Below are 20,816 nucleotides of genomic sequence, written 5' to 3'. Positions count from 1 at the left end.
GAGGGCATAGGGCTTCCTTAAAGCTAGGACTCAAAGAAGAAGTGGTGTTTGTTCTCTCTCTCTCTCTTTCTCTCTCTCCCTCCCTACCTCCATTTTTTGCCATGGATTCCACAGGCATTATGAAATGAATTTTGCCAGCAACCTGAGGGAGCTTGGAAGCAGATCCTTACCCAGTTGAGCATCCATATGAGAATGTGGTTGAGCCAGCACCATGATTACAGTCTTGTGAAACCTTGAGCAGAAAACCACGAACCCAGCTAATCCACATCCAGACTTTTAGACTTTAGAAACTGTGAGATAATAAACAGGGAGCTTGGAAGCAGATCCTTACCCAGTTGAGCATCCATATGAGAATGTGGTTGAGCCAGCACCATGATTTTAGAAACTGTGAGATAATAAACAGATACTGTTTTATTGTTTTAAGCTTCTGTTAGTCGTAATTTGTTTCCCAGTATAGAAAACTAATATAGGAACTCTTACTATGGTTGAGCAGGATTTTTCAACTTCAGCACTCTGAGATTTTTAGCCAGATAATTTAATCTTGTCAGGGATTGTCCTATGCATCCTAAGATGTTTAGAAGCATCTCAGGCCTCTATTCATTAGATGCCAGTAGCACGTACCTTCCCAGTTGTGACAATGAAAAATGTCTCTGGACATTGCCAGATGTCCACCAGGGGACAAAAATCACACAGGTTCAGAAACACTGGTGTAGAGGCAACAAGAAGTGGTAGGAATTGGTTCACAACAGAATCAAGATGCTCATGTGAGGTTGTACAAAATCATCAAAAGTGCAATTATTGAAAATATTTTTTAGGTAGGGGCACCTGGGTGGTTCAGTTGGTTAAGCGTCCAACTCTTGGTTTTGGCTCAGGTCATGATCTCAGGATCATGGGATCAAGCCCCAGGTCAAGCTCAATGCTGGGCATGGAGCCTGCTTCAGATTCTCTCTCCTCTCCCTCTGCCCCTCTGTGCACCGGCCCCCCCACCATTCACATGTGCACATGTTCTCTCTCTCTCTCTCAAAAAAAAAAAAAAAAATGTATATATATATATATATATGTGTGTGTGTGTGTGTGTGTATATATATATTTTTAAAGTAGATAAGAGAAGGGGTTGCTTCCATCAGCAGATAAGTGTCAGGGAAAGGTAAAACTTCAGTTTTCCATCTCATCTCTCATTCATATCTTTCCACAAGACTCTATGCCTTAGGAATCTACAGCTCCCCCAACAATATCCTTGCTCCAGGCTTAGAAGACTTGGTCCTCCTATCCTGTCAGATCTTATAGAACATTTGGGAAAATTAAAAATGATGACACCACAACTTCTCTCTTTCCTGAATATTTTAAATACAAATTTTATATCAAATTTCACTGAGCTCTGAAAAGATCATGCTAATCAATTAGAAGCCATTGTGTGAGTTTTACTTCCAAACTTTATCAAAATACCACAAACGCTTCACATTTTTAAGTAGTTTGACAAGCAGGACTGTCTGGGAATGACCCCAGGAGAGTACTCTGTTACCTGAACAATGAGTCACCCGCAACCTGGGACCCACTTCTCAATAGAAGCAGATGCACCCAAACTCTGCTGCTCTAAGGTCTAGTGCCTTCCTTCTCCTGTCAGGAGGTGCTGTTCCTGAACCCAACTTCCCATGAGTCCCATAGTACTCCAGATAATGGGTAGGTGTCTTTCCCAGGCCACAACTCTAAGCAGCTGGAATTACCATTGAGACTCCTTGGAGCCCCAGTAATCTCATCATTCCCGTGCTGGAAAAGTTATCTTCTAAGAAGGTAAAGGTCGTAGGATATCCCATCTACTATTAAAAGTGAAATATACCACTGCATATCCAAAAAGTTCCTTGATCTTCTATGCTTCTACATGGGATTAATGAGAGTACTGGGGGCAATGTACCTTATCTTCTTATTGAATACCTGCCTTTTACATTTCCCCTGGTAAAATCCATTCTTTAGTTCCTACTGTGTGTTGTGAATTTGCCTAATTCATGACAGGTGGTGACCACAAAAAGATCCACTTTGCATAACATTTAGATAAATATCCAAAATAATTTCCAATACTTTCTAAACAGATGAAACAAATAGATCCTTCTTTATTCAGACTGGAAAATATGACTTCAGTTCAACAGGTTCTCTATGTATATATTCTCAGTAATCAAATGTTCAAGCAGCTCTTCCGTAAGTGGCCTGAGGTGATCTCTGAAAATGGTTTGCTATCTACTTGATCCAGAAAACCCTACAAAACCTTGCAAATCAAGAGGTTCAAATCTTTGTGTTCACTTTAAGAACACACCTGAAACTTCCCAGGCCATCCAGTGTATGTGCCTATCTGAAAAGCCACTAAGTATCTGAAGGATTTCACTTTGCAGAAGCAGTGTGTCCCATTCCATCCCTACAATGGTGGAGTTGGTAGGTGTGCCCAGGCCAGAGAGTGGGACTGCACACAGGCTTGGTGGCCCAAAAAGAGTGCCGAATTTTTACTGCACATGCTTAAAAATGCAGAGAGTAATGCTGAACTTAAGAGTTTAGATGTAAATTCTCTGGTTATTGAGCACATCTAGGTGAACAGAGCTCCCCAACATACAGTGTAGAACTTAAAGGGCTCATAGTCAGATTAACCCATACATGAGCTCTCCTTGCCACATTGAGATGATCCATACTGAAAAAGAGAAGATTGTTCTTAAACCAGAAGAGGAAGTTGCACAGAAGAAAAATATCCCAGAAGAAACTGAAGAAACAAAAACTTACGGCCAGAGAGTAAATTCTGCATACAATAAATGCAAATAAAAGTAAAAACAAGAAAAAAATGTTCAAGCAAACCCTTGTGATTTTTTACTCAGTTGAAAACTGAGCAGTGAGAATATATAGGGTATGGTATGTACAAATAAAAGAACATAGTATACTATACTACTGTGCACTGTATATAAAATGTATATATATTACATTATGTAATACATTGCACTATGAAGATATTTTATGTAGCTACCTTAACAAACTAAGATATGGAAACATCTTTAATTTTGCTGACATATTATTTACAAATCAGAAATATAATTGCCTTTCTACAGCTTCTAACCTTAGCAACTTAAACATAAATTCAGTGATGGAAAACGAACTCTAATAAATGAATTGTACAGGCATTACAGATTGGAAAAAGCAAGTATCGTTTTTGCAATGTCAACTCTATTCTGTGTCTTCGTATAAATAGCTAGAGGCAGGCTTGAATACTTTCAGATGAAATCGACTAATGATTTCATGTTACTCATTTCCTGGTACCACCACCAGCAATACCTCTACCACCACACGTTTTATTTGTTTGTTTGTTTCTTTGTTTCTTTGTTTATATTTTAATTTTAACTCTGTATCTTCAACGTAATGGAAGAAGGTTCTCATAAACCATGGCAATGTTTTACAAGTCTGTGTATGATTATCTCCATTTCAAGCATGAGATACAGGGAAGATATGAAAAGAGGTAAATCAAGCCACCCTACAAAACAATTCCATCTTAGCCTTGAAGTGTAAGTTCTTGAAAACTCCCATAGTAAACTCACACTGTTATTTCTGTCTTCATCTATACCAAGTATTCCCCCATAGACCCAAACAGGACCCTTGTTTAATTGCTGGTATACAGCTGTTGTTTCATATGGTACATGTACAAAAGAATGAATGAATATTGATAACAATATATTTATACTTGCAAAATTATTTTAGGTTATCTGCTTTTTTTTGTCTGTGCCACCTCTTTTCTTTGAGAACTGCCCTTCCTGAACCAGCACTCAAATACTTGACCCACACCAGCCAATTAGAGCATGCTATTCACCTGGGCCAAAGTTCTGGTGCAGGAGTATGCATGTAGCTCCAGTGGGGTAAATTGGGGATCTTTTGAGGAGATCAGTATGAGAGATGAGAGGTAGACTGTCTCTTTCCTTTCCAGACGGTGAGCTGTATGGACCATGTAAGCCTGAGTGGCTGAAGAATTATCTCCCACCACAGAGAGAGCTCTCACCAGACAATGAAGCCAAACAACTGAAAACAGAAGTGAAAGGGTGAGTAAGAAACCCAGTGACACCATGAGATGGCTAAGAGAGCCGATATATTTCATTGTTTATTTTGTTTTTGTCTTATTGTGGTTTTAAAAGTCATGTTAGGTTGTTTTATGACATTTGGAACTGAAAGACTTGGAACTGCCCTTTGGGGCACTAATGTACTCTTTATCTCTTAAAAGATGAACTAGGGGCGCCTGGGTGGCTCAGTCGTTAAGCGTCTGCCTTCGGCGTGGGTCATGATCCCAGGGTCCCGGGATCGAGTCCCGCATCGGGCTCCCTGCTCGGTGGGGAGTCTGCTTCTCCCTCAGACCCTCCCCCTTCTCATGTGCTCTCTTTCTCATTCTCTCTCTCTCAAATAAATAAATAAAATCTTTAAAAAATATATATATAACTGCCCTTTGTAATTTAGTATAAATTTCCTCCCTACAAATCAGAATTCCATTTTGACCTGGTTCGTCTTTTTTTTTTTTTTTTTTTAGATTTTATTTATTTGACAGAGAGAGACACAGCGAGAGAGGGAACACAAGCAGGGGGAGTGGGAGAGGGAGAAGCAGGCCTCCCGCAGAGCAGGGAGCCCATGCAGGGCTTGATGCGGGGCTCGATCCCAGGACCCTGGGATCATGACCCACGCCGAAGGCAGACGCTTAACGACTGAGCCACCCAGGCGCCCCTAGTTCATCTTTTAAGAGATAAAGAGTACATTAGTTAGGTTCCTGGCAGGAAACAGCTCCCATTCCCAATGGGTAAATTGAAAATAATTACTGAAGAGACTTACAGAGGTGGACAAGGTCAGAAAAAAACCAACAAAATATGATGAAGCTAAAATAAAAATATCATGAATTTCATATCTTAAAAATCAGCATAATACTTCAGCATATGCAAGAAATATTTTAATTGAAGGCCTTTTTCCTCCCACTAGTGAAAATTTTATAGAAAGAAGGTAATGAAAAGCTTTTTAGTACAATTTTGACTCTTCCTAAAATTTCATTTGCAGTAGATTGAAATATTTATTGAAAAACATTTTTCTTTTGGAGAAAATGCATTTGTCAAATCTAGAAGAAAAAAAAAAAGTGAGACAATAGTCAAAATGTATGGCACTCCTTAACTAAATTAGAATCTTTCCAACATAAGTGATATTTCTCTGCACAGTATCTGCCCAGAAAGAATATATGAGTATTTTAGAAAGTTTTTGTGAAGACATAATAACATATCTGCAGATAGGTTTATTAGACAATGAAAGAATTGCCAAATATTCCTTAAGTCTATTAGAAATCTCTGCTGTAGCTTACATGAGAAAAGAGTGCTCCCAGTTAAATAATATTCATTTATTTTAGGTACACAAATGGTTGAATCATTTAGGGAAAATATACACTTAGAACAAATTATAAAAGCCATTCTATAAATAAAATGAATGATTTATTTTGTCGTAAGTTCTATTTGTAACTTGATACTAACTTGGGCTGGGAATAGATTCAACTAGCCTTAAGTAATCTTGAAAGATATTCTTAGAAACAAGAAAAAACAATCATATATGTGTTTTAAAAATATGCAGAATATACTAGGCTCACATTTTAATCACTTTAGAGGAACAACTTCTGCATTATTAGAATACTTGTTTGGCTTCATTTTCTTTATTCACTCAATTTTCCTAAATGAAAAGCTATAATACTATCTAATAGTAACAAAGTAATGAATATCCAGAAACTTGGTTCAGCATATCGGAATATTGCTGTTTTATGGACGCTAGTGTGTTAATGTGGATTAACATTATATAGTGGATTCTTATTGCAGGAACATGTACTCTGGGCATACACTTAATGTTGAGTTCTATATGAAGATTAGAATTAGATAATATTAGAATTAAGTAAACACTAGGAGACTGCCTCATTTTAATACTTATTCATCTGAAGTCCAGATAGCTTAAGGAACTTTTTAAGCTACTTCAGAATAACCCAGTACTACAAGCCAGGTAAATATTAGAGTGTGTCTTTAGATTCTTGGTGGAGAAAAAATACAGCTGCTACAGTGTAAACTGCTGGATCGCTGTCATTAACAATAGGCTGAGAGTCATTAGGTTTTTGTAGTTTCTCTTATAATTTTTATCACTCGTATTAGTCTCAGTATGCTGGTTTTAAGAATGTGCCATGCATGGTGCACATCTAGGACTCCCCTGGGACTTAAGATAAGATAGTGTTTTGTACCTCCTAAGTATTGAATAAGAAGTTCTTTGCATCAATGTCAGGTGTCCCCAAGCTCCTAAGTCATGGCTGTTGTAATGGTTGGGGTCCATTTTTATCATAGATCTCTATCACTGAAGCACAGCTATTGAATCTCAAAGTTAACTCTGGTGAATAATTGTTTTCTCTAAATGAGGATTCCATCACATGTAGATAATAATTTAATTTGCCAGGACATGATTTCTAAATACTTTGAACTGGGATTCCCTAATAGACAGTAGTGAATATATTTTTAAGATGACCATGAAAAGGTAACTGTGTTTATGAGAAGATTTCATTCATGGTGCTAATAAAGTGATACTGAATAATTCAAAGTGTAAGCTGAAAATTCTTGGTCAAGGTGATGTGATAATTCACAGTGCTGAAAATTCTGAAATGATAGCTAGAATGAAGCTTCAGCTTTTCTAAAAAGCTTTTTGGAAGTTGGTGAACTGAAAGTTTCCCATTTACGTAGTGATTCTTGTGCAGTAGGAAATTTGGTTGATGGCTCAAATTAAACATTTTTTTCATGTAAAGAGAATAGAGATTCAATCATAGTTGTAAATTATAGATCTACTTCCTACATTTTGCTAAATGCTGGGGAGCAGAGGATCTCCTAGAGAAAATTCAATATAAAACTGATTTTAGAAAAAGTTTCTCAGTCATGATGAGTTGTTGAATTATCATTTAAACTGCATAGGATTAAGATGTAAAAGCCATAACACATATGGTAATGCACAAAAATGATTGTTTAATGAAGACTGGGTCATCAAGAAATGTTTCAAGAAAAGATAGGACTGAAGCTGTATTGAATTTGGCTTGGTTTAGGATGTACTTGATACAAAAATATTTTGCTGATAATCCTCTCAGTTCCCCTAGAACAAGCATCCAATTTGTATCTGGTTTTTGTTTTGTTTTGTTTTAGCTTTAGGATTACTTAGACATTATCAGTGGAAAACAAATTAAGCGACATTTATTTAAGCAAAGTAGTTAAGTATATTTTCTTCTACAGTTAAACATAGCTTGAAGGATTTTGACCCAAAGTACTTCCTAAGTCTTCAGACCAGTAATAGGAAAGATTAGCTTCTAGACCAGATATATTTAATGAGCTACTCAGGTAGGTATCATTTTTTTTTTCTTTTGGCTCTTACATTAAAACCAAAATGATTTTATGTCACTAAGCTAGAATATGATTTTAAGAGCTTATGGGATATGTGCAAGGACATCTACTCTGTCATCTATTGCTGTCAAGTAAGGAAATCCACCTAATTGACTTATATTGCAGGATATTTAAAAATAAAGACTGGGTGAAGTGACTAAACTGACTGTTTGGCTTCTGTGAGAACAGCTTTAAAGAAGGATTATATTTGCTTAGAGGGTTGAAACCTCATTTACCTCTTATGACAATATTCAGCTAAGAAATATTCAGTGATGCTTCCCATCTCTATTTTAGGAGCTGCATAGAGTTAAGACTGAGGCATTTGGTTCTCTCCATAATGTTTCTAATAATACAGCATACTCAAAAGCAACTGAGCCTGAGCTAGCCACTGAAGCTGGAGAACAAAGCCTTTGGTTCGATCATTCTTAAAAGCGACAGTAACTTTTTGTAAAACCCCAGAGCCCTCAACATGGCTTCATTTCACATTATTTTCTGTATGTACTGTTCTCAGCATGAAGCAGTTCCAAAAGACATTAGAACTCTGAGATTCAGGAAACCTTTGGATCAGATAATTACCATTTCCTTCATTATATATTAATTCAGGATGGTTTCCCTTTTGTTTCTTAAGCATAAATGGTGCCATATTTTTTTCTCTGAAACAGTTGGAATGTTTCTGTTCAAGGTGATCTGCAGCTGCTTAGGCAACCATATTTTTTTTTCTTGAATAAATACTGAAACACATTATTTGGAAGTGAGAAGACAGATCAGGGCAGGTGATTTCCAAATGTTCTTCCATTCAAGAATGTTATATATTATTTCAGCGTATTTTCAGAAAACAGATATTCAGTATTCCACTTTTCACATAATGTCTCCCACAAAGTCACAATAATATAATAAAACACGTGTGCACACACATACATATGTACGTATGTTGCTCACAGGGACAATAAAACAAAAACTCCCATGATTGCAGGTCATATTTTGTCATGGTAGTTTTTCACCAAAAAATAAGATTTATAATGTAAGATTTAAGCAGTCAGCATACATGCCTATTTATGTAGTATGGATCTATTATTGTGCCTCTGCATGAGATATAAAATAAAAAGGCAAAATCCTTGTTCTTGAGGATCTTGAGAAATCCAGTTTGTGAGAAAGATTAGTAAACACAGTCAAAACAAAATGAGGTGAGGGGCGCCTGGGTGGCTCAGTTGTTAAGCGTCTGCCTTCGGCTCAGGTCATGATCCCAGGGTCCTGGGATTGAGCCCCACGTCAGACTCCCTGCTCTATGGGAAGCCTGCTTTTCCCTCTTCCACTCCCCCTGCTTGTGTTCCCTCTCTCGCTGTCTCTGTCAAATAAATAAATAAAACTCAAAAAAACCCGCACACACACAATGAGGTGAATGCTACAGTGGAGGCATGCAGGAAAGGGGACTCCAAGATGCAAGGGGGATCATGGTGAAACTCTACCTTGAAGATTGTGTAAGAAGATTCCTTTCTTTGACAAGGAGGGCAGGTCTTTTAGATAAAGCTACCAGCACCTGCAAAGTCCTATAGATGTGAGAAAAATGGGCATGCAGGTAACAGAAGGACATTCCTTTAAAGGAAATAGCAAACAAGCAGACCTCAGAAAGGGGAAAGTGAGGAAAGGAAGCACTGATTAAGGATAGGAGATGGTTGTGGCTGTTTTTTCAAATAAGAATACCTGCAGTTAGAACTTTAAAGGATGAAAACAGGTTTAGATGCAGACCACAGAGATACGTATCACAGCACTCAAGTATGGAATTTTCTAAAATAGAGCCAGAATAAACACCTGTGCTGCAGGTAGCATTAATAATAAACTAGGAAGGCATAAAGTCTGGCACTCTTCATTTCCTGGGCCCTTACTTGAATCAACCAAGTAAAATGTTATCATTCTGAATAAAACTTCACTTGCATACCTAATTTTGCATTCATAATTTTGTGATATATATTTGTAGAGAGTGCCTCCAGATTATATGAACTTTGGGTCCAACAAATCCTGCATTCACCTTGCCTAGAGGATAAGTCCATGGTAGTGCTAAAAAACCAATAACTAGAAGTCAGATTGTCAAAGTAACTGGCTTAATTTTGTAAACTAAGTCATTAAATTATAAAAAGGCACGATTGCTTAGCTATACACAACTGACAAGATAGAGCTACGTTTTCATCCTCACTTCCAAACAAGAAGTGTTTTTTTCTCACCGATAGGGATTTACATTTTGTCCTTGCCCACCCATCCCAGCCCCCACTTGGGGAGAAGTCTGCCACTGATCACAAGAATGCCTATTCCCTGATTCCTCAGAGATGTAGGGTGCACAGGTTAAAGAGAGTTAAAGCACAGGAATTCTGAAATGTGGTCCATGACAGAATTATGCTGAGTCTCTCCCTACTCTTGAAAAAGTGAATAAACAGGGATCAATTTTAGTGAGAAAGGTTTGAAGAAAGGGATATACTAGTGCAGAATCAACCACATAAGATAATAACCACAAAAGGTTCAGGGTCCAGATGCCAGGGAATTTTACCAATGATGCTAGGCAGATTTTTAAAAATATTCTATTCTGTGCCCTGAATTTTCTATATTCGTAAGGGTTGTTTGTTGGATTTAATTATTAAAGTCAACTTTTACAAAGCTGGGATAATCTTACCTATTGAATCTTGCATGTGAAACAAATGAGGACCCCTACTGTCTGACAAATCATAAGTATGACATAAATACAGATAAGTGACATATCTATCTTCATATATGTACACTCAGTTAATTTTCACAAAGTGGATATCCCTATGTAATCCACATTCACATTAAAAATGGCACCTCGGGTTCTAGAGGGGAGGGGGGTAGGAGGGTGGCTTAGCCTGGTGATGGGTATTAAAGAGGGCATGTATTGAATGGAGCACTGGGTGTTATACGCAAACAATGAATCATGGAACACTACATCAAAAAATAAATTAATAAATTTAATAAAAAAAAAGTCAAACTCATTAAATAAATAAATAAATAAATAAAAATGGCACCTCATAAAATCCTTCTGTGTACCCTTGCAGGCATTATTTATACCCAAAGTAATTACTACCCACATTAGTTAGAATAACTTGAGAGATAAGTTTTGTGTGCTTTTGAATCGTACAGTACTATTCCTTTGTATCTGATTTGTTTACCTAATAGTATGTCAATATGATTCTTCCCTGTTAATCGAGTATAGTAGTAGTTTATTCATGTTTATTGCTATATTGAACTCCATTGTATGAACAAATATTTCAAATGTAATCTTTTCCACTGTTGACTGACACTTGGGTTGTTTTCAATTTGGGGCTGAATGAAAGCTCTGCTATGAATATTCTGGGTTATGAATGTTAGTGCATATATGTAACATTTGCACTGGGTTTATAACTAGCAGTAGAATTGCTGGGTCATGAAGTTAACTACATATTCCGTTTTAGTAAATAATGCCAAACAAAATGCTTGTCAAATTTATATTCCTAGGAGCAGTGTTTAAGAATTCTATCTGCTCTACATATCTTTAATTATTGCCATTCTGTTTGTTTAGTAGTATCTCACTGTTAGAATTTTTATTCCCCTGATGATTAATGAGGTGAGTCCATATTCATGTGTTTACTGATAGATTGGATGTCCTCTTTTGTGAAGTGCCTGCAATTATTTTATTTGCCTATTGGATCATCTATTTCTTTTTTCTTTTTGATTTGAAGGAACTCTATATATTCTGGATCAAAGACTTTGTCAGATAAAGGATAGCAAATATGTTTTTCCACTTGGAGTCTTGGGGTTTTACTCAGAAATACCTTTTGATGAACAAATGATTTTAATTTTAATACAGTATACTTATGTGTTTCTGATTTTTGTAACCTTCAAGTAAACATTTTGTTTTAGGTAAAGGATATGTTTTCCTGTATGCATTATATATCAGTGAATTCTATTTAGAGAGTGACCCCTTATAAAAATGAAATAAGTAACCTGTGGTCAAGAGAAAATGTTTGGGTTCCATATGGCAAAAAAAAATAGATAAGTAAACATATTTTTGTTAGGCAATTTAAATTCTCCCTAAATAACATCATTAATTATTGCTTAGGAGGAGGAACACACCATGGAAACAAGCTATTTTCTTTACCATGTATGTCTCTGCATGCCCTATTTTCTTTTTATTTATTACTTTTATAGTGTGTTGTCTATGCATATACATATAAAATATATATTTGTTACTCGTGAGATAGGTATTTCTCTTCAACTCAGTTTTTTGACTATAGATAAAAAGATGTCAAAACTCTAAGTAAATATCCAATTATATCTATACTTAACTAAAATTGAACTGGTTTATCAGTAGTTACCTAAACATTAACACAGTAAGAATGAAATTTTAAGAAAAGTAAGTTAACTCAGGGTGCCTGGGTGGCTCAGTCAGTTAAGCAGCTGACTCTTGGTTTTACCTCAGGTCATGATCTTAGAGTCATGGGATCCAGTCCTACATTGGGCTCTGTGTTCAGCGAGGAGTCTGCTGGAGATTCTCACCCTGTGCCCCATCCCCCCACTCATGTGTGCGCTCTCTCTCTCTCTCTCTAAAATAATAAATCTTTTTTAAAAATGTAAGTTAACTCAACAGCGTTTACTTTTCAGTGTATACATAATGGAAATACCAAAAAGAAAAAAAAACAAAGAAGAAGAAAGGAAAGAAACAAGGGGAAAAAATATATAACTCTCGATTTGAGAAATAGGGAAAACAGTGTTTGTACAATTATGGTAATCTTTTTCCTATAGTGAAGTAGTCATATTATCATCAAAAAATGTATTCAGCCATTTGCTAGATGACTAGAGATATGTATTTGATCCACAGCTGCTACAATAAATGCTATTTGTAAGTTGAATTAGGCTGGTTGTATTGTTCTCGAATTTGAATATATATTTCCAGATGACATGTGCCACTTTATGGACATGCTGCAGAAATATTAAGTAATTATATGGCAGAATGTTATCTCCAAGCTTTTCTTCTACCATTCATAAACATAATGCCTTCATGTTCATACCTTAAATAATCAATTCAAGACCAATCCCAGTAGAACCCTGGCTTTCATATGAGATAAGGAGTATGCTTAGAATCTCCATTCCATCCTTATAATGACAGATACTGGGATATGTTAGTTATCTTGATTATGGTGATGGTTACATGATATATATGTACATTGAAACATCAAGTTGTACACCTTAAATATATATAATTTTTACATGTTAATTATATCTCAATAAGACTGTTAAAAAAAAAAGGAAAGAAATTTCATCAAATCCAAACATTTTCCTTGAAGCAGATGAGTGACTAAATTATCAAGTCATAGAGTTGTCATTCTCTTTTTAATGAATTCTAGGAATAGATCCCCTCAAGCTTTCTCAGTAGAACTTTCAGTGTTTTATTTCTCTTATCTGAGATTGCTCTTTTTAGTGTTTAACTGAAATGACTGGCTGTAGTGTTAAATTTCATGGTTGTAGTTATATATTCATAAGATCCTTCATTTACTTGTAGCCATCAATTAAGTCAGTCCATAGTCTTTTTAAAATTTTCCTTCCTTTAAGCTAAATAGATCTAAATGCTGTGACCTTTCTTTTTTTTTTTTTTTAAAGATTTTATTTATTTATTTGATAGAGAATGAGAGACAGAGAGCATGAGAGGGAGGAGGGTCAGAGGGAGAAGCAGACTCCCTGCCGAGTAGGGAGCCCGATGCGGGACTCGATCCCGGGACTCCAGGATCATGACCTGAGCCGAAGGCAGTCGCTTAACCAACTGAGCCACCCAGGCGCCCCTGTGACCTTTCTTTATAATATTCCATTCCTTTGGTCATTTTTCTTTAGTATTTATGAACCATCATTATCATCATTATCACCATTATCTTTTCTGGATTAGCTACAATATTTTCATTCAGTTCGGAAACCCATTGGTTTTCTCGTTAGAACCTTGAACAAAATCTATTACATGAGTAAAAAAAGTGCAATTTTAATAAAAAGAATACTCACAATCAATACTCCCTCTTACTTCCCATTATACAACTTACATTTTGTAGTCATCAGTGCTCAAGTAGTTTTCCACCATTGGCTTCATTTTCATTTTCATTTTCACTATGGGTCCACCTTCAAACTCCTCTAAATTGAATTTAATTCTTTAAATGATAAATGGAGTGACTATATGTGAATATCAATGCTTTATTTTCAAGTTTGATGACTGAAAAAAGAGCCTAGCAATAATTATGCAAGGGTCAAGGAGTCAGAATGTGCTGTGTGTTCTAAAATTATCCTCATCAAATTGTATACCTCCTTACCAGAATTAAGAAAAGATCCACTCATCATCCATTCAAGAAGGCACCCCACAACTCAGAGAGTTCTAGATAAGTTCCACACCACTGTCCCCCACCCCCCCACCTGGCCTCTAGACATCTATGTCAATCCCCCCCATCTCTGCAGCCTTCACACCTCAGTGGCCTTTGTCCCTAGCAAAAACCCTATACCTCTGCCAATAAGTTCAACTCCACAACAACCAACAATGCCTGAGATTTGAAGGACTATTGTTAAAGGCCTTTTATCTCTGTTTATATCTGTACATTCCAAGAAGACAAGAACTCTCACCCATTCATCCCTCATTCTCTGATTCTAATCTGTATTAAGTTTGTGTTGGCAGTAAGTAACTCTTACACCGTACTCCTTCACAATTCCCTCCTTTATTTCTGTAAACAGCACTTATCATGTTATCATATGTTTTACTTAATTTTTGTTTTTCTCCTGTTAAGTGAATGTAAGTTCTAGGAGAGCTGAAATTCTTGTCTATTTTATTCATTGATGTATCCTAAATAACTAGTATAGTGCCTGATAATAGGTAAATATATGTTAGATTTCTAGGTATGTTAAATGAATACATAAATACAAATATATTTTAAATAAACACTTAAATATGTATAAATATATAAAAAATAAAAGGCCTGAGTCATTAATTATAATTGACAATGCACACTATATGTTCACAAATATCCAGGCCTAGACAATTTTGTATTATTTTGCTTTTATTAATTTGTTGCTCAGCAATGAAAGACCAATACAACTACAAAGGAAGGAAGTATGTTGTTTCATCTCATAGAAAAAAAGAGTGTGGATTTGCCTAAATGAATACATGCATCCCCAAAAATGTAAATAACAGAATAGTTCTTCCACCTAAAGGAAAACATATCACAATTTATTAATAGTAATTTTTCCATAGAACAAGAGGTCTAATCTCATAGTAGGAATATATAGTCCTGTGTTAACATTGCTTAAATTCTGTTTCTTACTAAGAAAACTCCTGGCTCTGTGACAGTCTTCTGGGAGCGTTTTCATTTTAAAATACTTTTATAGCCAAGAACATGTCTGCTTGAATAATTACCACACAGTGGCACCATTCCAGAATCATTTTCTTTGATCCTCATATTGAAAGAAAGAGAAGGGAAGGTGGGAAGATGAGAGAGGGGGAGGGAGAAAAATAAAGGAAAAGGAGAAGGAGAGAAAGAAAAGGGAAAAGAGAAAGAAGAGAAGGAGAAGTGGAAGGAAGAGGAGGTAGAAGTAGAGGAAGGAGAGAGGAGAAACAATAATATGTCATGAACGGTTACAGCGGGTGGAATAGAGATTCATAACTTTTATGTCGCACTTCTGTGTATTTTTTGGGTTCTTACCTTGTTTTTCTATAACTACATGTTTTTATTTGTAAGAAGAAAAAAATCTCTAAAGGAAAAGTGGTAGCACCATGCCCAGCTGGAATCAGAACTGAAGGACAGCCATGCTGGTATTTAGAATACTTACTGCCGCAGAAACTAGCCACTTATCTTGATTTTTCACAGTGTTTGGGGATTCCTTATAAAGAACTTGAACACTCTCAATTACAATTATGGTTTGGTCCTAAAGAAGTATGGCTGACAGATTAAGGATGGGATTTGGGATGATGAGAGCCAGATTATAGTAAAGGACAATGGAGCCCTGAAAGGTAGAATGAGTAAACATTAAGGAATAAGTTATGACCAAAGAGATCCAGCAGTTTTTACTGAAATGAAGAGAGTGTGCTGCATTTATCAGAAAAACACAAAGGGAAGGCCTGAAGTTGGTAGAGACTGAGAAGATGAAGGAGATGGTCCTTCTAAGAAGCTGGAGAATAGAAATAAAGAACACATAGGAAGAAATGCAGAATATAAATTAGTTAACTAGATGAACCATTTATAGAGGACTATATAGATCATATTAAGGAATTTTGAAACATTATTCAATGGTTTCATGAAAAATGTAAGACAATTCGATTTGTATTTTCTGAAGATCATCTGACAGGAGGGGGTTAATGGGGAAAACAAGAATAAAAATGAATGCCAGGGACCAGTTTGGAAGTTCCTGAGGTAAGAAGACATGTATGACCCTGACTTCAACTTCTGTGATAGTGTGATTGAAAGATGTAAATTTTTAGATAATAAAATAAATTCTGACATCATGGTCTTATCCTGTTATGCCATGATTTAGTGAGATTGCCATGGTTTTATTGTATCTTTCATATATTAAATAAAACTCAAGAATAAATTAATCCTAAATTATGATATTGTAAACTTCTGTATTTTTAAATTTGACTTTGTTGTCAGCCTTCCAATACTAGGGTCTAAAAATGCTAATTCTTAATTTCCAAACAAATGTTTCTGGCAGAGTGAAGGCATGGTCCCTATGCCAGAAATTCAATTGTCTGTCTTTATTTTTACAAGAGGACAGTAAAAAATAGCAATTTGAATATCCTTGTAATTATTATTCATTGTCTTCATTCAGGTGAATAATACACGGTCTTAGAATTACACAGTACATAGTTTATGATAGCCTTTATCGGTGTCCACAGGGCAAGAATACTTCAGTATTTATTGGCTTTATACACCCCTTCAGAAATTGTGCATAGTGTTGTTCTTCACCTCTTTAAATGCTTCCCTTTTCCAGTCCTCCCTTATGTGTCAAGAAAACAGAACAAGAAAAACAAACTTTGACATTCAATTCAATGACCATTTATGTAACTGATCTCATATGCAAGGGAAATATGATAAATTCAAAATCCAGATTTTATGTGAAAGATTAACTTTAGTAATCCTGGCTAAGCAAGACACACAGGCAAGGTGCCGGTGTGTGAATTTAGGTTCAGAATGTAGCAAGAGCTAGACTGGTGATGTTAAGTGCTTTGAGATCACATAAAAAAGGCAATATTGTATTTATTGTGGGGAATGTGATGAAATTTCCTGGAAGAGAAGGCATTTCCATTTTATCCTGAGAACCACATCAATGTGGGAAAGTAGAATCACTACATCATGAAGACAAACTGCCAGTCTAAATGGAGAGGGCAGTAGGAAATAAGAATCAAGGGTAGGAAAGAGGAAAATGCTAAGCATGGAGAGAAAACTGAAAGCAGTCTTTCATACTACTGTATTTTGGAAGTAGAATATTCTCAAATATTTTAGAAACCAAATTTTGCAGTGCCTTCAAACTGAGTTCAACATATCTGGATGTTAATTTCTAGGGTGTAAAATTTCTGGGTTTATTTTAATTTTATAAAAGCATCAGATCACATTTTTCAGGAAAAAATATGCAAATGTCACTGTTTATAACCAAGGAAATTAAAGTTGCCCTATTTGATATAGAGGTAGAATAAATAGGGATAGAATCACCAGAACTATACTCACAATTGGGTGTAGTAGTGAGGAAACAGAAGTTAGAGAAAATGAATTGTAAGCTACAGTTTGGAAGGGTCAACTTTGTGTGGATGGTGGGTATGTATGTGAAAAGAATGAATTTCACTTAAGTTGTGCTATGTTTGAAGTTTCTGGGGTGTCCAAAATTCAGGAGAGATTTCTTGGAAGAAATATGTAAAGAGGTACTTATGGCCAAATACAATAAATAGATTTCATTGTGACTTCTTTTTTAATTCCTCCCTTACAAAAGTACATTATACTTTATATACATTAGATGTTAAAGAATTGAAAATGTCCGATTAAAAATCTGATTCCCTCTAGGCGGAATAAGAGAAAAACCTGCTGTTGCAGCATAACCCACAAACTCTACTACTCAAGCCCAGCATTTTGCAGAGGCAGTTTACAAATTCATTTACAGATGATGGGCTTCTGTAAAGATCTCTCACCTTCAACTGTCTGCCCCCATCTGAGCTCACTGTTGTATCCTGAAATTCTCCATTGAGATAAAGATTACATTATTTGTGTATTTATTTACAATTTAAGAAATTTTTGAAAAGATAAATCCTTGAGTTATTAGCACCTTACTATGTATTACTTTTTCCTTATTTTTTCTTTTTAAAAATGTTACATAGAATATTATAAATACATAATTTTATGACAAAAATCAAGTATCCATCACATAGATTATGCAATAAATAATTAAATCTTAGTGGGGTGGTTAAGCAGCTGCCTTCGACTCAGGTCATGATCCTGGGGTCCTGGGATCCAGCAGCGTTGGGCTCCTTGCTCAGCAGGGAGCCTGCTTCTCCCTCTGCCTGCCCCTCCCCCTGCTTGTGCTCTCCCTCTCTCTGACAGATAAATAAATAAAACCTTTAAAAATAAATCAATCAATCTTAAATAGTTAAATCTTTCTGTGCATCCATACCTAATCACACAAAATACAATGCCTTACACCCCCCCACACACACACACACACATATACCCTTCAGGTAACATCTTTGTTTGATTTCATAGTAGTCAGTATCATGAGTGTCTTTACACTTTACACTGTACAAAATATGTACAGTAATATTTTGCATGTTTATGTTTTTCTATGTAATAAATGATATTGATCTTTCACTTTTCAGTATTATATTTGCCAGCATCATACTCAATGATAAATTGGTACTAGCAAGTTTTTATCAATTTTAACATTTCATTATATGATTTGACTAAATTTATTTACTGATTTTACTTCTAATTAACATAAAAGTGATTTTCAGTTGTTACTACTGTGCATCACATTAATATGAATGCTTTTGTACATGTTACCATGCACACCTGTATGAGGATTTACCTAGGTATATACATAAGAATGGAATTGATAGGTCTAAGATACTGCCAAATTGTTCCCCCAAATTTTTATATCAAATGACATTCTTATTGGCAGTGTATAAGAATTCACATTATTCCACATTTTAAAAAGCCTAAATATTTATTTCCAATTTGATAGTATGATAGTGTAACTCTTTGTGATCTTTATTTTGCTTACGCAAGTAAGGTAACGGGTTTTTGTATATAGTTCATGAATTTTAACAGATTTATAGATTCATATAACCACCATCTCAATAAGGATGCACAATTTTCCCATCATCCCCCCCAGGTTCTTTCATGCTGCCCCACATGGCCAGACTTTTCTCACTTCATCACCTGGCAACCACAGATCTGTTCTCTTTCCCTCGAGTTTTTCCTTTTAAAAATTTCATATAAATGGTATTATACAGTATGTATACTTTTGTGACCGGCTTCTTTCACTCAACATGAATGTCTTTAAGATTCATCCATGTTGTTTGGTTATGAATAGTTTATTCATTTTTATTTCTCAGTAGTATTCCATTTTATGGGTGTGCTATATAGTTTGTTTATCCATTGACCCATTGAAGGGCATTTAAGTTGTTTGAGTTAGGTCAGTTGTTAAATAAAGCTGCCGTAAAAAAACCATGCACATTTGCAAGAATACAAGTTGTCTTTAGGGAAAATACCTAGGAATGGGATTGCTAAGTATATATTTTGCTTGCCAAGAAATTATCAAACTATTCTCCAAAGCGGCTGTGTCTCACCAGTACATTTGAGAATTCCAGTTACCTTACACTGTCTCTAGTACTTGGTATTGTCAATTGTGCTCATTATAGCCATTCTACAGGTGTGTGGTGGTACTGTTATATCCTTTTGATTTCAACTTAAATTTTCTTAGGATAATTCTGTTGAACATCTTTCCTGAACATATTTGTCATCTGCATATCTTACTTGGTGTAGTGGCTATTCAAATATTTGTCCATTTTTAAAGTTGGGTTTTTTGTTTCCTTATTGTTATATTAAAGTCCAACTTTTTTGTGGATTTCGCTTTTGTTCTCATTTTTAAGAACTTTTTGCATACGCCAAGGTCATTGAGATGTGCTCCTGTGTTTTCTTTAAATGGTTAATAATTTTATGTTAGACCTTTAGATATATGATCCATTTTGAGTTAATTTTAGTAAAGCTGTGAAGAACAGATTGAGGTTCACTTTCATGTATATATCCAGTTGTTCAAACATCATTTGCTCAAGACACTATTCTTTCTCCATTGAATTTCCTTTGCATATTTGTCAAAAATCAATTGATGATAATTGTGCGGCAATAGTAATTCTTTCTCACTAAGCTACGGGCCTATCCTTGTTCTAATACCACAAAGTTTTCATTATTGTAGCTTTACAGCAATCCTTAAAATCACAAATTGTAAGCCCTCCTAATTTTATTTTTTATTATCAAAATAATTTTGACTGTAATTTGCATTTTCTTATAAATTTGTTGTTGTTGTCATTTTCTTATAAATTTTAGGACACCTCCATATTTACAAAGAAATACTGCTGGAATAGTTTTGGGGGCATTATCTACTTATTTAGTAGTATGGTGATAGATTGTAATAAGACAAATTGAATCACTTTCCATATATTTCTATTTTCTGAAAATATTATTTTATGACAATTATGTGTTTCTTAAAACTTTTTTAGTAAACCATTTGCCTTGAAGTTTTACCCTGGAAGTAATGTTTTGGTTGCATTTCCACATTCTTTTAATTGCATTAAATCTATATATAAATTCAGAGGATTGCCATCAGAACTATGCTGGGTCCTTAAATTCATGAGTTTTGTATGTCTTCAATAGTAAATCATTCATTCTTTTATTCTGCATTTTATTTATTTTTTTAAAGATTTTATTTATTTATTTGACACAGAGAGAGAACACAAGCAGGGGGAGTGGGAGAGAGAGAAGCAGACTCTCTGCAGAACAAGGAGCCCGATGTGGGGCTCAATGCCAGGACCCTGGGATCATGACCTGAGCCGAAGGCAGATGCTTAACCAACTGAGCCACCCAGGCGCCCCTGCATTTTATTTTTAACATGCAGCTCTCACTTATGTTTTATTAGATTTATATTTATATGTTAGTATTTCAGTATTTTGGAGGTACAGTAAATAGTATAATATATAAATTGGCTCCCAGTTGGTTTTCTTCTTCTTCTTCTTCTTCTTTTTTTTTTTAGAGAGAGAGTGTGTAGGCACATGAGCAGGATGGGTGGTGAGTGTGGCAGGGGAAGGGCAGAGGGAGAGGGAGAGAGAGAATCTTA

The 20,816-nt window shown here is 35.5% G+C and overlaps 1 pseudogene; it reads left to right on the top strand.

Annotated features, from left to right (window-relative positions):
* The first annotated feature begins 2,220 nt into the window (after positions 1 to 2,220).
* LOC116630442 lies at positions 2,221 to 2,776 on the top strand (annotated as a pseudogene).
* The last annotated feature ends 18,040 nt before the right edge of the window (positions 2,777 to 20,816 follow it).

The sequence above is a fragment of the Phoca vitulina genome, unplaced genomic scaffold, assembly GCF_004348235.1.
Source record: "Phoca vitulina isolate PV1807 unplaced genomic scaffold, GSC_HSeal_1.0 scaffold4, whole genome shotgun sequence".
NCBI lineage: Eukaryota > Metazoa > Chordata > Mammalia > Carnivora > Phocidae > Phoca > Phoca vitulina.
The sequence above is the reverse complement of the archived record's forward strand: the minus strand, read 5'-3'. Positions and strand labels throughout refer to the sequence as shown.